Raw genomic sequence first — 14,575 nt, 5'->3', positions numbered from 1 at the left:
TTTATACCATGAATGTATAAAACAAATAGGAATGTTTTATGTGTCTTTGCTGTGGCTCAGAATTAAAGCCATTACCTCCGGGGCTATTTCGACATGTCAAGAGTTTCCAGGCACAGATTTGTATCCAGCTCAAAACCATTACTCACACCTTTTCCCTCACCCATATGTTACTGCTGCTGCTCTCACCTGCTTCCATCTTCTCCTCCAGCTGCTTGTTCTTACTTACTTCATGGCCACCTCTCCCTTCTCCACCCTGAACGTTCATCCCCGGACACTTCTCCTCCTCAACCTGCTGGGAAATCTCAGCTTCTTGTTCTGGGCTCTGTGCTGGGGAGTGTCAAGTTGGATGTCCAAACCCTCACAGCTACCCCATATTTCAGACTGTAGAAGGACAGTGACCCTACCCGCCAAAGATGTCTGCATTCTAACTCCTGGGATCTGTGAACTTGTTGCTTTACGTGGCAAAGAGGAATTAAAGTTGCAGATGGAATTAAGGCTGCCTGTCTGCCGACACAAAATAGATCATCCACGCGGATCCAGTGTAATCACAGGGATCCTTAAAGTGGACAAGGCAGACAGTGATGCAATATGAGAAGCCCTTGACCAGCCGTGGCTGGCTTTGAATGTGGAGGAAGGGGCCATTAGCCAAGGAATGTGGGCAGCCTCTGGATGCTGGAAGAGGCTAAAGAGTGCATTCTCCCCTGTGTCTCCAGGAGGAAATGCATCCTTGCAGACATCTTGGTTTTGGCCTGGTGAAGCCCATTTTGGACTTTTAACCTTCAGAACTGCAAGGTAATAAATTTGAGTTGTGTTAAGCCACTGAGTTTGTGATGGTTTTTTGCAGCAGCCCTAGGAAACGAGTGCATAGGTCCCCTTTCTGATGGACACATTTACCTGGATGTGTTACAGGCATCCAACTGAATTCTCCAATTCCCTAACTGGAAAGCACCCTGTCCCTTCTGTGCCTCGTTAGGAAGTACAGTTTTCCTCTTTGTCTCTGTCCTCCGTACGCAGTCGTTTATTCCAGATCTGCATCTGCCTCAGGTTCCTTCTGCCACTGCTTTAGTTCAAGCCCTTGTCATTTCTCATCTGCAAGACGCAATTAATTATACTAACTGGTGTCGCTGAATATACTTTTGACCGCCTTAAACCCGTGTCCCACTCATGATTTGTCATCTGTCCCAAACAGAAATAGGTCTTATCATTGCCCTGTGAAAACCCTTGTATTGGTTCCATCACCTGAAGAATAAAGTGCAGGCTGGCCGCCATGCAGACGTGGTGTGCAGTGATCCATTCCCTGTCCTGCCATTCTCCATGTCCCTCACATTCCAGCTGAAACTAGGTTGCAGTTCTCTTAGGCCATGCTCTTTGATGTCTCCCTGCATTTTCCCTGTGTCTGGGATTCCCTTCTCATCCATTTTCATCAGGCTCAGGTACCATTATGGTAGCTCAGGCGTCATTATCCTCAGGAAATCTTTCTTAAGTGCTCTAGTTGGGAGTAGTGTCCACCACTTGGATTCTGGTAGCATCCTCCAGCTACCTATATAGGACCATACTCACCATTTCAAATTAGCACTATTTTTAAATCTGAGTGAAAAAAGGTTGCCTTTCTAGATCAGAACATGGAATACTTAAACGAAATTCATCCCCTAATAAAACTTTTTGACATTTTGATGGAGAGATGAGGGGACGCTTTAATGACACGGATATATTGGAAAATAACGAAGCTATTGATACACCTTCAGCCAGATAGCAATGGCATTCATCTAACTAACCAGGATCGTCTGAGTCCACAGCTGCCAGCAATGGTTCTCAACCTGAGTTGAACATTGGAACCACCTGGGTGGACGAATTACGAGAAGTAGCTGGGGATGGGAGGCAGGCATCAGCGTTATTTCAAAGTGCCTGGGCAAATCTAAAACGCAGCCAAATGCCCAGGACGTGTACAGGATGAGGGGAATCCCCACTGAGCTGAGGAGGACATTCACAATGTGAAAGGGATTCATTCTGTAGCCACACCTTCCTCCTTCCCGCTTTATGCGTGGCTCTCTGCTTCCCAGGTCCTTCTCTTCGTTTCTGCTCTCTCATTGCAAGCGGTCTCATCCATTCTCCTCGCGTCAGATGCCAGTTACAGGTTCACAGCACCTACACGTATCCTGTTAGCGTAGAGTTCTCCTACGAGCTACAGAACTGTACCCAGCTGGTTGGGGGTTTTTTGTTTGTTTTTGTTTTGTTTTGACATTTCTGCTTAGATAGATCCCAAACTGATCATTTAATTTTGCCTAGAAGTATCTACTCAGTTTTCCAGATCTTAATAAATGATACCACTATCCGCCCAGTTTCTTAAGCCAAACACCTCCGAGTCACCCTTTCATTCCTTTGCTTCAACCCCCAAGTCCCCGTGCTTGGTCTCTCGAGTGTATCCCAGCGGGTCCATTTTCGTCATCTCTACTGAATCTGGTCCAAATGTCCATCATCTCTTCCCTGGACCTAGTGGTAACTTCCTAGATGGCCCCATGATTCTCTCCCGCTTGTCTACGATTCATGTTCCACAAGCAGCCAAAGCAAAATCCTTAAAAACAATTGGACAAAAGCCTCTCTCTCTGTCAAGCCTGTGATGACTCCCTTTGGCACTTCTGCAAGACTCTGCACATTCCAGCCCTGCTGAGACGTTCAAGCCCATCTCGACCTGCTTCCTTCAGGTGGTGGATTCGTTTGTGGACTTGTTTATTGACGAGGTAGGTTAGGCTCTCAGCACGGAGACCTTTCTGTTCTGATGCTGTGCCCCTCACAGCCCCTGGGAAATAGTCGTCATTCAACATGAACTTGTTTTGTAGAAAGGAGGGCGAGGAGATAGCCCCACGGTGAGACCTAATTTATCTTTGTGGACCATAATGCTAACTCGTAGTTTATGATTTGGGGGAAAACGTGCCATTTTTCAAAGATGGGAACCTTTCGGCAGGGGAAAAAAATAGCATAGCATGAAATGCTGAGGAATACATTTTTTAAAACTATGTTATGGAAATACCTTAGAGATGTAACGATGCAGAATACCTCTTTGTGTCTTTGGAAAGCACAAGGATTTAAATAAGGGATACAGTTGTTGGAAAAGGGTAGCACAGTAATGGAAAGTAAACATACTCGTCCAAATCAAAGTGAAGGAAGGCTTTCATGGCAGCAGAAACTGAGGTTCCCTCAGGAACTGCCCAGGGTCACTTCCAAACCTAACTTCGGTTTTGCTGAAATAAGATATACAAGCTGAATATGAGACACGAAATGTGGATAAGTGGTAAGGAGTTTTGAGAAGCTGTGTTTAAGGGGAGGCAGTCTTGACGCAGGTCACTCCAGCCATCGAGGTCAGTCTGAAGATATCACTATCAAGACGTCAAAAGAAGAAATTTCTGTGTAACGTAACCCTCTTCATCTCCCCAGAAGCCGGCATGTTGTTGGAGTTGTTTGGGAGACTCTGTGAAGGGACTAGTTTATTTTAGGGAAAGTGTTTGTGGGAGTGCTCATACTTTTTGAGTTGCACTTGGCAAAAAAAAAAAAAATATATATATATATATATATATATATATATATATATTTTATTTTTTTTGGCGGTACGCGGGCCTCTCACTGTTGTGGCCTCTCCCGTTGCGGAGCACAGGCTCCGGACGCGCAGGCTCAGCGGCCACGGCTCACGGGCTCAGACGCTCCGCGGCATGTGGGATCTTCCCGGACCGGGGCACGAACCCGCGTCCCCTGCATCGGCAGGCGGACTCTCAACCACCGCGCCACCAGGGAAGCCCGGGAAAAGATTTTTTAAAATATGCTTACTTCTTGTAGGGTGGACCTTTACCTGGTGCCAGGAAGGGGGTTTGGGGAACGTTACCCATCACACTCCAGACAGGAGACAAATACCACAGCAGTAATTGGCAGAGGGAAAAGTAAACAATTATTTTGACAACTAATGAAGGCAACTATGAAGAAAAGGCAGAAGAGAATCTATCTAAAGAATACGATAGGGCCCGAGGAAGAGTGTTGAAGGCGGGAGGGAATAAATTTGGGAAGGAGCTCCTCCCCGTGGATGGGATTCAGACTCATTGGAGAGGGTGTGGTTGCAGCCCACTGTGGATAAGTTTTGCTTTGCCCGGGAAGAGGACTGGTCCAAATTAGCGGGTTGAAGCTAGTGAGGAACAGAAGTTGCTGCAGGGTGACCACCACTCGGTGGCCCATGCAGACCCCTGGAAACCTGGTCATAGGAGCAACAAGGGAGGGGAGTCATTAGAACCTGGAGAGGAAGAAGCCCCTTCCCCCTGCAGGGTCCCTCCTGCACTGTCTACTGACAAGCCTGACATTGTGCATGTGCGTCAGGAAGAGTGTTTGAAGGGCCCAGCTCCAGGCTTCACTAGGCAGGGCAGAGAAGGGTGATCGGACGTGGAGAGCGACTCTACTCGATGACCGACATGCGAGCAGCCTTCTGCACAGCCCCTGTCACTACCGGGAAGACCTCAAGCGACAGGTCCCTGCACACAATTCATCCTCTTGGGTTAGGAGAGTTGGGGGTTGTGACGAAAAAGCAAATATTGCATTTACATGTGCAATGTCAACTGTAGCTTCTCTACAATTAACCACGTTTGATTTAGAGTCAAAAGGGAATGATTGGTGATACCGCATCCCAAATTATTATTTTAAAAGTTTGCCAAGGGGTGATATCTGTTTCTAGGTTTCCTGATGATCTCAGGAATGAGTATTGAGAAATTGGTGATCGTGTGAATTCTTCAACATAAGTTACGGGATACAGACCGCTCTGCAGGTTATGAAGTAAAGGCTGTTCCTTATGCTGCCGTTATTTCCCCACCAGTCTCGCTTGCTGATTTCCGTTAGTACTTTTTGTCACAGTAAACCATTGGGTTGAAAGGACTGGCACACTTTCATCCCAGAATCAGGGATTATGGATTTTAAAATGGTCTCCATGTATTTTTATACATAAACTCCATAAAATTGTTTGCCAGAACTATAAATGTTTTTAAGATCCAAATTTATAAACCTGAGAAGAACTAAAAACTTGAAATAAAATAAACATAAATCAGATATTGGCCCGTTGAAATAATTTTTTAAAGAAAATATTTATTCCTAGAAAGGATGAGTGATACATAATTCACTGTTGATTATGTACTGCTTTTATATTTATAGCTGCCACAATAGATAGAAACATATATATAATGTGTGTATATATATAATATATATATATATACCTATAACTCATAGAAGTATATTTTCATACAGTTTTTATAACTAAATTTTACATTTTTACACATAAAATCTAATTTGGAAACAATATGTTCTGGCCAAAACAGCCTTGCTCATTTTAGTTTTCAACATTTCCATAACTTGTATGGATTTTATTTCAAACCATGTAAGGCATCCAGCTGGCAGCTGAATATTTAGTCAACACAGCCAAATTAATACTAATGCAAAGCAACCAACTGTCTTTCAGAACAGGCTGTAAACTTTTGGACTTCAGACTTAGAAGAGAAAAAACAAATGAAAGGAGGGGAGAGGAGAGAAAACCTTTTGGCCTCTGGACGTACAGGAAGGTATCGTGAAAAACACGTCAGAGATTGCCCGTTTATTAGCGTGAATAACTTCTTCCTGCTTCTCAAGGATCGAACAGCTCCACTTTGCAAATGTAGCAGGTTCACAGTCTTGTGGGCGGAGGCAGAGGAGTGCCTCTTCCTTCCTCAACAGTTTTATAAAGCGTTTGTTAATTGCTGCTCTTATGACCCCTACCCCATTCTCATATTTGACATTTTCTAATTTAAAGATGATGGTAGATTTTTCTCTTTAACTGCCTGTTCTAGAAGAAATTCTTCTCTTTGCTTTCAGCAGCAGGTCAGTACACCTCTACATCCCACTTTTATCGTAATCGTAGAGAAAGGAAGGAGGATTCTTGATCGTTTTCAGGTCCTGTGTCTCTCTTATGTCCCACACTTAGGAGTGTCTTCTCAGATGAGGATTCTCTTAAACTGGCTCTGGAGCCAGATTGAAAGGACAGCTAATGAAAGCATCCTACGAATTTCCAGAACAAATGAAGCAAGGGAATGAACACCCAGCCAGCTTTCCAGCCCATACAACCCTGTCAGCTGGACGTTTGTTTCTTTTTTCTTTTTTCCTTAAAGAGCTTCAGTTCCCTCCATGCACAAGGATCCCTTGCCGTCTGCCAGCGAGTCTGTCCCCACGGTGTTGATATTTGATGTTGAAAGCAGTGGAAAAGCAAACTTCTACCAGGGTGACCTCGCCTAGATGACCTCCCAGTGCCTTAGAACAGGAATGACCGTCCTTGGTTATGAATGACACTCAGGATGAAAAGTGACTGTCCCCCCAGGTCTCACAAGTGTGAGAGCAGATGTTCCTTTCCTCCTAGTCCTAAGTGCAGTGGTGAGCAGCTCTGAACATCTGCCTGAGCCATGGCTACCTCGTCACCGACTAGTATCAGTAGCATTACTCTTAGTGTCTAGGCTGGTTTGGCACTGAGTTTGCATGTTCTGTGAATCCCCTGCTATCAGGACAGGTAATCCATTTGGTCTGAGAAACACTGACCTCTGGAAAGCCGAGAGTTTCCTTTTGTGAATTTGCGGGTATGTCAAAGAAACAAATGAATATTAGTGAAGGCATTATTATAGATTCAGGCCAGTTGGATTCAGGTCTGAAGTGATTTGAAGTCAGAGTAGACAAATATGAACTATTACCATCCTCAGCAAACATTTAAAAATAAGTCTGCCCTTCTGTGCTCTTGGCGTCCTTTGGGAATGTTATCGAGGTTTAATTCAAGCATGAGTACCTAATGAGATAGAACCTGTAGTTCTTTTTTCTCCAAACTCCAGAATATTTGCAATGAGTTAAGCTTCTCAAAAGGAAACCAAGAGTTTCATGGTTCCCCACAGTTAATTCAATTTGGAGCAAGTGTGAAAAGGTGAGTTGAAATGAAGCACAAAATAGGAAACAGTGGATTCCCGAAAACCACGCCGCAGGTGAGGCGGGCCGGGGCCCCCTGCGTCCCCAGGCTTGCTGGAGCTATCTGGTTAATTTATTTCTGGGGTCTAGTTTTGTAGCAGCAGCCCACCATACTCAGCATGAATTCTGCCTCTGAAATATAATTACCAAGATGTGAAAAATGATGGAATTCACTGAAATGATAAAATAGCATCTGTTAAGGTAACTTTTGGCAAGGTTCCCAGCTTTTCATTACTTAAGAGGAATAATGATGTGTTAGTCGCTGTGAAAAAAAGAAAACTCTGAGAAAACGTTAATCATGACTCAAGTGTAACGCCATCATGTACCTCTCAGAACAGCCCACGAATAATTTCTTTGGCCTTAACAGCTATTTCGTGCCCCTCTGAAGTGCGATTTTGCAGTGAAAAAACTTTTTACCTACAGAGTTTACTGTTAGCCAGTAAGTTCCCTTTATGGTTGATTCCTTATCATTTCAATGAGGGAGTAAATAAAAAGAAAAAACTTGTCAAAATGATGTTTTAAAGTAACATGTACCCGAGGGACAGAGTGGCATGAAAGTTTGGGGCTGAGGATAGGTAGTTTCAGTTTTTAGAATATTGTCCATATGTGGGAGTCTACCAACACCGACTCAAAGCATTTTAGGTTTCCATCATCCCCAGTAAATGTCACAGCTCTGTCCTCTTTTTCTTCTGTAGTGTTCAGGACTGCCAGGTGAAACACAGGACACCCAGGTAAATCTGAACTTCAGACGAACCGTTTTTTCATTTGAGCATGAGTTACACATACTCTAAACAATTAACTGCTGTTTATCTGAATCTTAAATTTAATGTGATATCTTGTATTTTTATTTGCTAAATCTGACAACCCTTGAAGTGGTACCTGTTTTCACACATATGAAGTTATTTGGTCAATAAAAGCCAAGTTGATTCAATGTCACAGCATAGCAGCTGCTCAGTATGAGGGAACATCTAGTAAAAGTAATGTGTTTTGGAGAGGAAGTCACATAAGTATGGGAAGTAGAGCATATTGTAATTCATTCTTGAAGGTTCAAGGTTCACATGACTACATGAACATCTCTAAGAATTTCTAAACTGGGGAAACAGAAAATTTTTCTATAGCCCAGAATTGATGAATCTGATTTTCCCAGAGAAACTGATTTGTTGCCTTCATTTGGAGGGAGGGAAGGAAGGTACTTCGTGTGTGTGTGTGTGTGTGTGTGTGTGTGTGTGTGTGTGTGTGTACACATGCACATGCGTGCTCGTGATTGCATAATAGGCCCCTGGGAAATATTAGGAAATAGGAATGAATATGAATCCTGAGATGATAATTTCGGTGTATTCCAACACAACATGAAAAATACGTATCACCTTTAATTTCCTTTTCCCGACGTCTCCTGAAATCTTGGCAATTAGGTGAAAAGGGAGGAGATTTTCTCATGTGCATCCTGAGTCATTCTTAGGACTCGTATAAAATAAGATTACCTTATTTTCAAATGTATTTCTGGTAAATTGAATGTGAACGGCAGCTAATGTACATTATCTACAGTGAGAAATGTTACAAATGAGAACACGTGGAATATTAAGTAACAAGAAAGGGTCAACTTTTGAGAGACTCAGCTCAGCTGTGGATTTTCCCAACACCTTACACTTGTTCCCTGTGTGATTATCCATACCTGTGTATGGTATGTAATTCCAAGGTGTTGAAAATAACTCTTGAAAAATCTTTCTCTCCTTATTTCCTGAAGTCTGAAATTCAGCAATTCTGAGGGCATCGTGTGGTTTTTCATGTTCGGTACTGTAGTAGTTACGGGTTTGCACTGAGACCTAGATCCAAAGTTAGGTTTTGCCACTAATTTTCTATGTGACCTTGAGCCACATAGGAAGTTTCTCTCCCCAGTTAGCTCATCTGTGTGTGAAATGGTGCTTCCCTCCGAGGCTTCTGAGGATTGCATGAGGTAGCGCATGTCCTTCAGCCTGAGTGGAGGGACCCTATCTTTAGTGTTGTGTTGTTCGTTGCTGTTTTATTCTGCTTTGTGTTGTTGCCGCCGCAGCTTGAGCTGTCAAACACCTGTGCTGGGTGGGAAACATGGTGGGAAATGGAAACATTTGTTTCTAAGTGTGGTCCCAGGATTCAACTGAGAGGGTGTTACCCGCGGCTGTCCTTTGCTCTGCACATCAGGGTGCTTTTGTTCCAGAGAAGCTGCGTGTCCTGCCCTCTCCAGACACAGATTTTGGTTGACATGGAGGCTGTAGAGAGGGAGGGTGTGGTTCTCTGGCACCTCAGGGTGCCTGCTACTCTTATATTCCTTTTAATACCCTCGGAGTATAAAATTACTGGGTGACACATTTCCCCGCTGAAAACTATAGATACCTCGCTGTTGTCTTCTGACTTTGAAGTCTGAGCCTAACCTGACTTTCTCCTCCTCCAGTGAAGGTGTCTCTCTTTTCTGTCTAAACACCTGAATGGCTTTTTATCCTTAAAGCAAAAGCTTTGGAATGTATCCCAGCGCCGTTAAGTCTTACCTGATCTCTCCCCAAACTTATGTTCTTTGGAATCGCGTGTTTCCTTTTATATTATTTCAGGAGAAAATTATTTTTTTCATAATCATCCATTTCACAGTTTAATGTATTAAACAATGTAAATGCCTTGATTTCACATATTTTTTAAATCATTTTCACCATATTTGCTTCAGATTTTAAAAAAAGATACACGCGTGTGATGAACAACCAAGAGACTTAATACTGAAACCTGATGTTATATTGCAATGTTCTGATGTGCTATGAAAAAAAAAGTTACACTGACATTCTCCCATTCTTCTCCTCCCTCCTCAAGGAAATCAGCTTGTAAAAGTGACACTTGTTCTTCTTGTAAAGGTTTTAAAATATTTTAACTATAATATGTACGTATCCACAAATTCATGTGTTTCAAAATCCTACTTTATTTGGGGGCAGTCCTTAATCTTTTCATTCGATCATCTTAATCCTTCTTTTTTTTTTTTTTTTTCCCGATATGTGGGCCTCTCACTGTTGTGGCCTCTCCCGTTGCGGAGCACAGGCTCCGGATGCGCAGGCTCAGCGGCCATGGCTCACGGGCCCAGCCGCTCCGCGGCATGTGGGATCCTCCCGGACTGGGGCACGAACCCGCGTCCCCTGCATCGGCAGGCGGACTCTCAACCACTGCGCCACCAGGGAAGCCCCATCTTAATCCTTCTTAGTGGTCGTCATCTCTCTTTCAGATTTTACTTCAATCACATTGTCCTTTTCAGCTCATTCATTGTGGTTCTCTGATGGCTTTCCTTTAAAACTTTCCTTTAAATCCAGTTTATGGTCCACCCTATCTTGTTTTCTGATGATTCCTTTATTCATTGATTCTGTAAATCATGACGCCTTTGTTCCCTTGGTTCTGCAGTCTTTCTTTTTTATCTCAATTCAGTACTTGTATCATCTTACCTCTAAGCTTTTATTAGCAATTGGAAGTCGTGTTCTTAAAAGGGTTTTCAAAGAGCTAACATAAACTTTTGGGGGAGTTTTAAACTTCTCTTATATTTTCTTCCAGAATGGATTTATGCCCTTTTCTCTTTCTCTTTCTCGCACAAGACACTTGGTACCCGTCAAGATGTGGCCCTTGGAGTCTTCCCTTCTGCACAGAAGTCAGACTCACCTGCTTCTTCCTTTCATTTCACCTTTCCCCCACCCCCACCCCCACCCCCCAGAGTGTTTTCCATGCAGTTTTCCAAATGCAGGAGTGTTATTAAGAATTCTCAAGAACTTGCTGACTCTCAAGTATGTTCTCAGAGGGATGGGAATAGGCAAATAATTAGAAGTCAGTCCTGTTCTGTTCTATCAGGACTAGTATTTTTCCTTGTCTAGTACTTTCTGAAAGTTTGTGGTGTAGATTTTGATCAATTTGGGAGGTGATCAGTTTCACTTTTTTTGACATATGTCGTTGGAATATGGGTAATTTATCACATGACTTCATTTTACTATCTTTGCCTGGAAGGAAGGAATGGATATTTTAGAGATGTAAAGAATAACTTATGGATTTACTGTAATTCTTATGAAACTCAACATGCCCCAGACTGAATCCACTATCTTCCCCATCCTCTATACAGTCTTCTCTTTCTCTTTGTGATCTCACTTGGGGGAACAAGTCCGTATTCGTTACCTAAGACAGAAACCTCTGAGTATCATGTGATATTCACAAAGGTACTAGTGTATGGTCAGATTTTTTTCTCAGAATGAGATGTTTGGGAAGTGGCTTATTTGTGGAAACAAATTTTATAAAAGGTAGAATTTTTCCTTTTTTTCTGAAATATAGCATTTAAAAATACAGTTAAATAACCTCATACTTATGGTTGCAACTGGGTGTATTGTTAAACAATCGTGCATATGTAAACTGGAGATTCTGTTTAAGCAGCTTATGGACAGAAGCCTCCAGAGAGTAGCATTTTCGATTACTCAGCACTTCACACACATTCTGTGTCTAATGAAATTCACTATTCGAAGACCTTGCCTTTTTTTTTTTTAACATCTTTATTGGAGTATAATTGCTTTACAATGGTGTGTTAGTTTCTGCTTTACAACAAAATGAATCAGTTATATATATATACATATGTTCCCATATCTCTTCCCTCTTGCGTCTCCCTCCCACCCCTCTAGGTGGTCACAAAGCACGAGCTGATCTCCCTGTGCTATGCGGCTGCTTCCCACTAGCTATCTACCTTACGTTTGGTAGTGTATATATGCCCATGACTCTCTCTCGCTTTGTCACAGCTTACCCTTCCCCCTCCCCATATCCTCAAGTCCATTCTCTAGTAGGTCTGTGTCTTTATTCCTGTCTTACCCCTAGGTTCTTCATGACATTTTTGTTTTTCTTAAATTCCATATATATGTGTTAGCATACGGTATTTGTCTCTCTCTTTCTGACTTACTTCACTCTGTATGACAGACTCTAGGTCTATCCACCTCATTACAAATAGCTCAATTTCGTTTCTTTTTATGGCTGAGTAATATTCCATTGTATATATGTGCCACATCTTCTTTATCCATTCATCCGAGGATGGACACCTAGGTTGTTTCCATCTCCGGGCTATTGTAAATAGAGCTGCAATGAACATTGCGGTACATGACTCTTTTTGAATTCTGGTTTTCTCAGGGTATATGCCCAGTAGTGGGATTGCTGGGTCGTATGGTAGTTCTATGTGTAGTTTTTTAAGGAACCTCCATACTGTTCCCCACAGAGGCCTTTTGCCTCACGTTTGTGTTGTGAAGTGGATCAAAACACAGCCTTGAGAGAGACACAACATCCAATCACTGACCACTTAGATGATCCTAAGAGTGTTGGTTCCTCCAACAGAGTGAGTCTGTGAAGAACTGAGAATAAAATGACACACTGAACACATGAGTTGGAGCATCCTGGTGATGGAGCTGGACTGGGGTGTTGTAATCTCAGACTAGAGTAGGTGATTAGGCAATCTGCAGCCTGGATAAGGGGTGCGGGTTGTGAGACCACAAAACGCGGAGAACATGCCGTCTGTCTCCAACGAGACGAGGGACTGAGAAGAAGTCTTGGAGAAAAGGAGCTCTGTACATCTGTGCCCCAGGTCTCACATTACAAGCCTGCTTGCTGAGGAGACACCCTAGGAGGACGCTTAGGAAGGTAAGTAAATTACCCTAGTTAGCAGAATCCCACTTTCCCAGGTAAAGGGTGTCCTTACCTGGGAAAGCTGGACACCAAATACAGAGAGGCATTAGAGGAGCCCACAGGATTCAAACCCATTTTGTGCTAATTTGGGGAGTAAATCAGGGCAGTGCTTAAGAGAACAGTGCCCAATAAAAACCTGAACATATTGGCTCTGTAATTCCAATATAAAAACCTGAACATATTGGCTCTGTAATTCCAATATAAAAACCTGAACATATTGGCTCTGTAATTCCAATATAAAAACCTGAACATATTGGCTCTGTAATTCCAATATAAAAACCTGAACATATTGGCTCTGTAATTCCAATATAAAATATACATTTGAGATGAAAGGTGTAAACGTATTTCACCAAGCTCATAAAAAATGTTGGAATGATTGCAAACCAGAGACTTCATAAGCTTATAAGTTTAATTTATTTGATTTACAAAAAATTACTTCTTGGAGACATTTTTTGTTAGAATATCAAAGTCATTTGAGTGGTTCAAACATTACTTTTATAAATGTTGAAAATACTGTTTGGGTTTTTGTTTTTGGGTTTTGTCTGGAGAAAGCTGACCGCTAAGACATCAACTCACGTCAGCAGTCCTCGTTCAGACGCCATTTTCTCCAGGGTTATCCAAGGTCACCATCTAGCCGTGCCAGACCGGGACAGGAAGACCCATTCTTGCTGGATTCTTTCTTCCCCTCAGCGAGCCCCACCCCAGCACACACCCATCCATTATCCTTCACTGTGTCACAGCATTTTCTGCCGACCTGTCTCCCTTCTCTCCATTTCCCGGGATATAGTTACAGGCTGATAGCTCTGCTGGGGCCCCAGACTTGTTCTCTGCCAACCCACTGTACCGGCAGAGACCGGCAACACTTCCTGGGATACAGCTCAGGCCACTTACAGCATCTCCAATTTAAGAGCCCGGGGTGGCCCCGTGCGTATCCTGAGGCGCCTCAGAGCTCAGGTGCCAGCCCAGCCCTTCTGCGGAGGCAGCTCAGGTTCTCACCGTTGGTCTATTGTTCCCCTCCCTGTAAACGGTATGCCTTTCAAGGAGAGATGTCTTATTCACCGTTAGATCCTCTGTACTTTGCACAGCGCTTGGCACTGTGCTCCGTAAATGTCGAACAAATTCCTGAATTGCTAACTAATTAACCGTCTAACCCATAGGCCTCCAACGCTGACATTCCCGTTTACTTATTCCCGTAAGCCAGTGGTCCTCAGCGCGTCTTGATTCTGCCCTCCAAGCAACACTTGGCAGTGTCTGGAGACATTCTCGATGGTCATAACCCGAGTGGGCAGTGATTATGGCGTCCAGCGAGCAGAGGCCAGGGGGACTGCTAAGCAGCCCACCGTGTGCACACAGGGTGCTTCCTCGTGGCAGAGGATGGTTAGGGTCAGAGTGTCAGTACTGCCGATGTTGAGAAACCCTGATACAGAGTAACTGTAAAGTGAAACCTGACACAGTGTTGCGTGGATTAGTTTTCAGTTGTTAACTAGCAACAAAACAGTTTCTTTTATTCCTAGGTAACTGTGTCTTCCCCAGACTTTAGAGATGATTGTCTAGTAGAACTTTCTAAGCGCAGTGTATTTTTTTTTATCCTCAGTGGTAAATGTGGAGAATTAGTGGAAGTACTACTATATCACGATTCCAATTGGTTCCCCTTTAAACACTGAAATGTGTCTCAACTTGTGTTCTCTATTGCTTCTTCAGATTTACAAGCAAAACAGACTCGGCTTCCTTTTCATGTGTGAAGTACGTTAAAGTGAAACTTACACACAGAGTCCTCACCCTAACGGTTTTCCTCTTTGGGCAGGTACTGTATGTATTTGAGGATTGTGAATGAGTTGACAGAAGTTGAGGTGGGCCCAGCCGTGTGGAATTG

The 14,575-nt window shown here is 43.2% G+C and overlaps 1 non-coding gene across 1 annotated transcript; it reads left to right on the top strand.

Annotated features, from left to right (window-relative positions):
• The first annotated feature begins 9,707 nt into the window (after nucleotides 1–9,707).
• On the top strand, nucleotides 9,708–9,777 carry LOC117310466 (small nucleolar RNA SNORD82). The gene has a single exon (XR_004524612.1). It is a non-coding gene; the product is annotated as a small nucleolar RNA SNORD82 (small nucleolar RNA).
• Nucleotides 9,778–14,575: the final 4,798 nt, after the last annotated feature.

This window comes from Tursiops truncatus, chromosome X (assembly GCF_011762595.2).
Source record: "Tursiops truncatus isolate mTurTru1 chromosome X, mTurTru1.mat.Y, whole genome shotgun sequence".
In the NCBI taxonomy this organism is placed as follows: domain Eukaryota; kingdom Metazoa; phylum Chordata; class Mammalia; order Artiodactyla; family Delphinidae; genus Tursiops; species Tursiops truncatus.
This window is presented reverse-complemented; position numbering and strand designations above follow the sequence as displayed.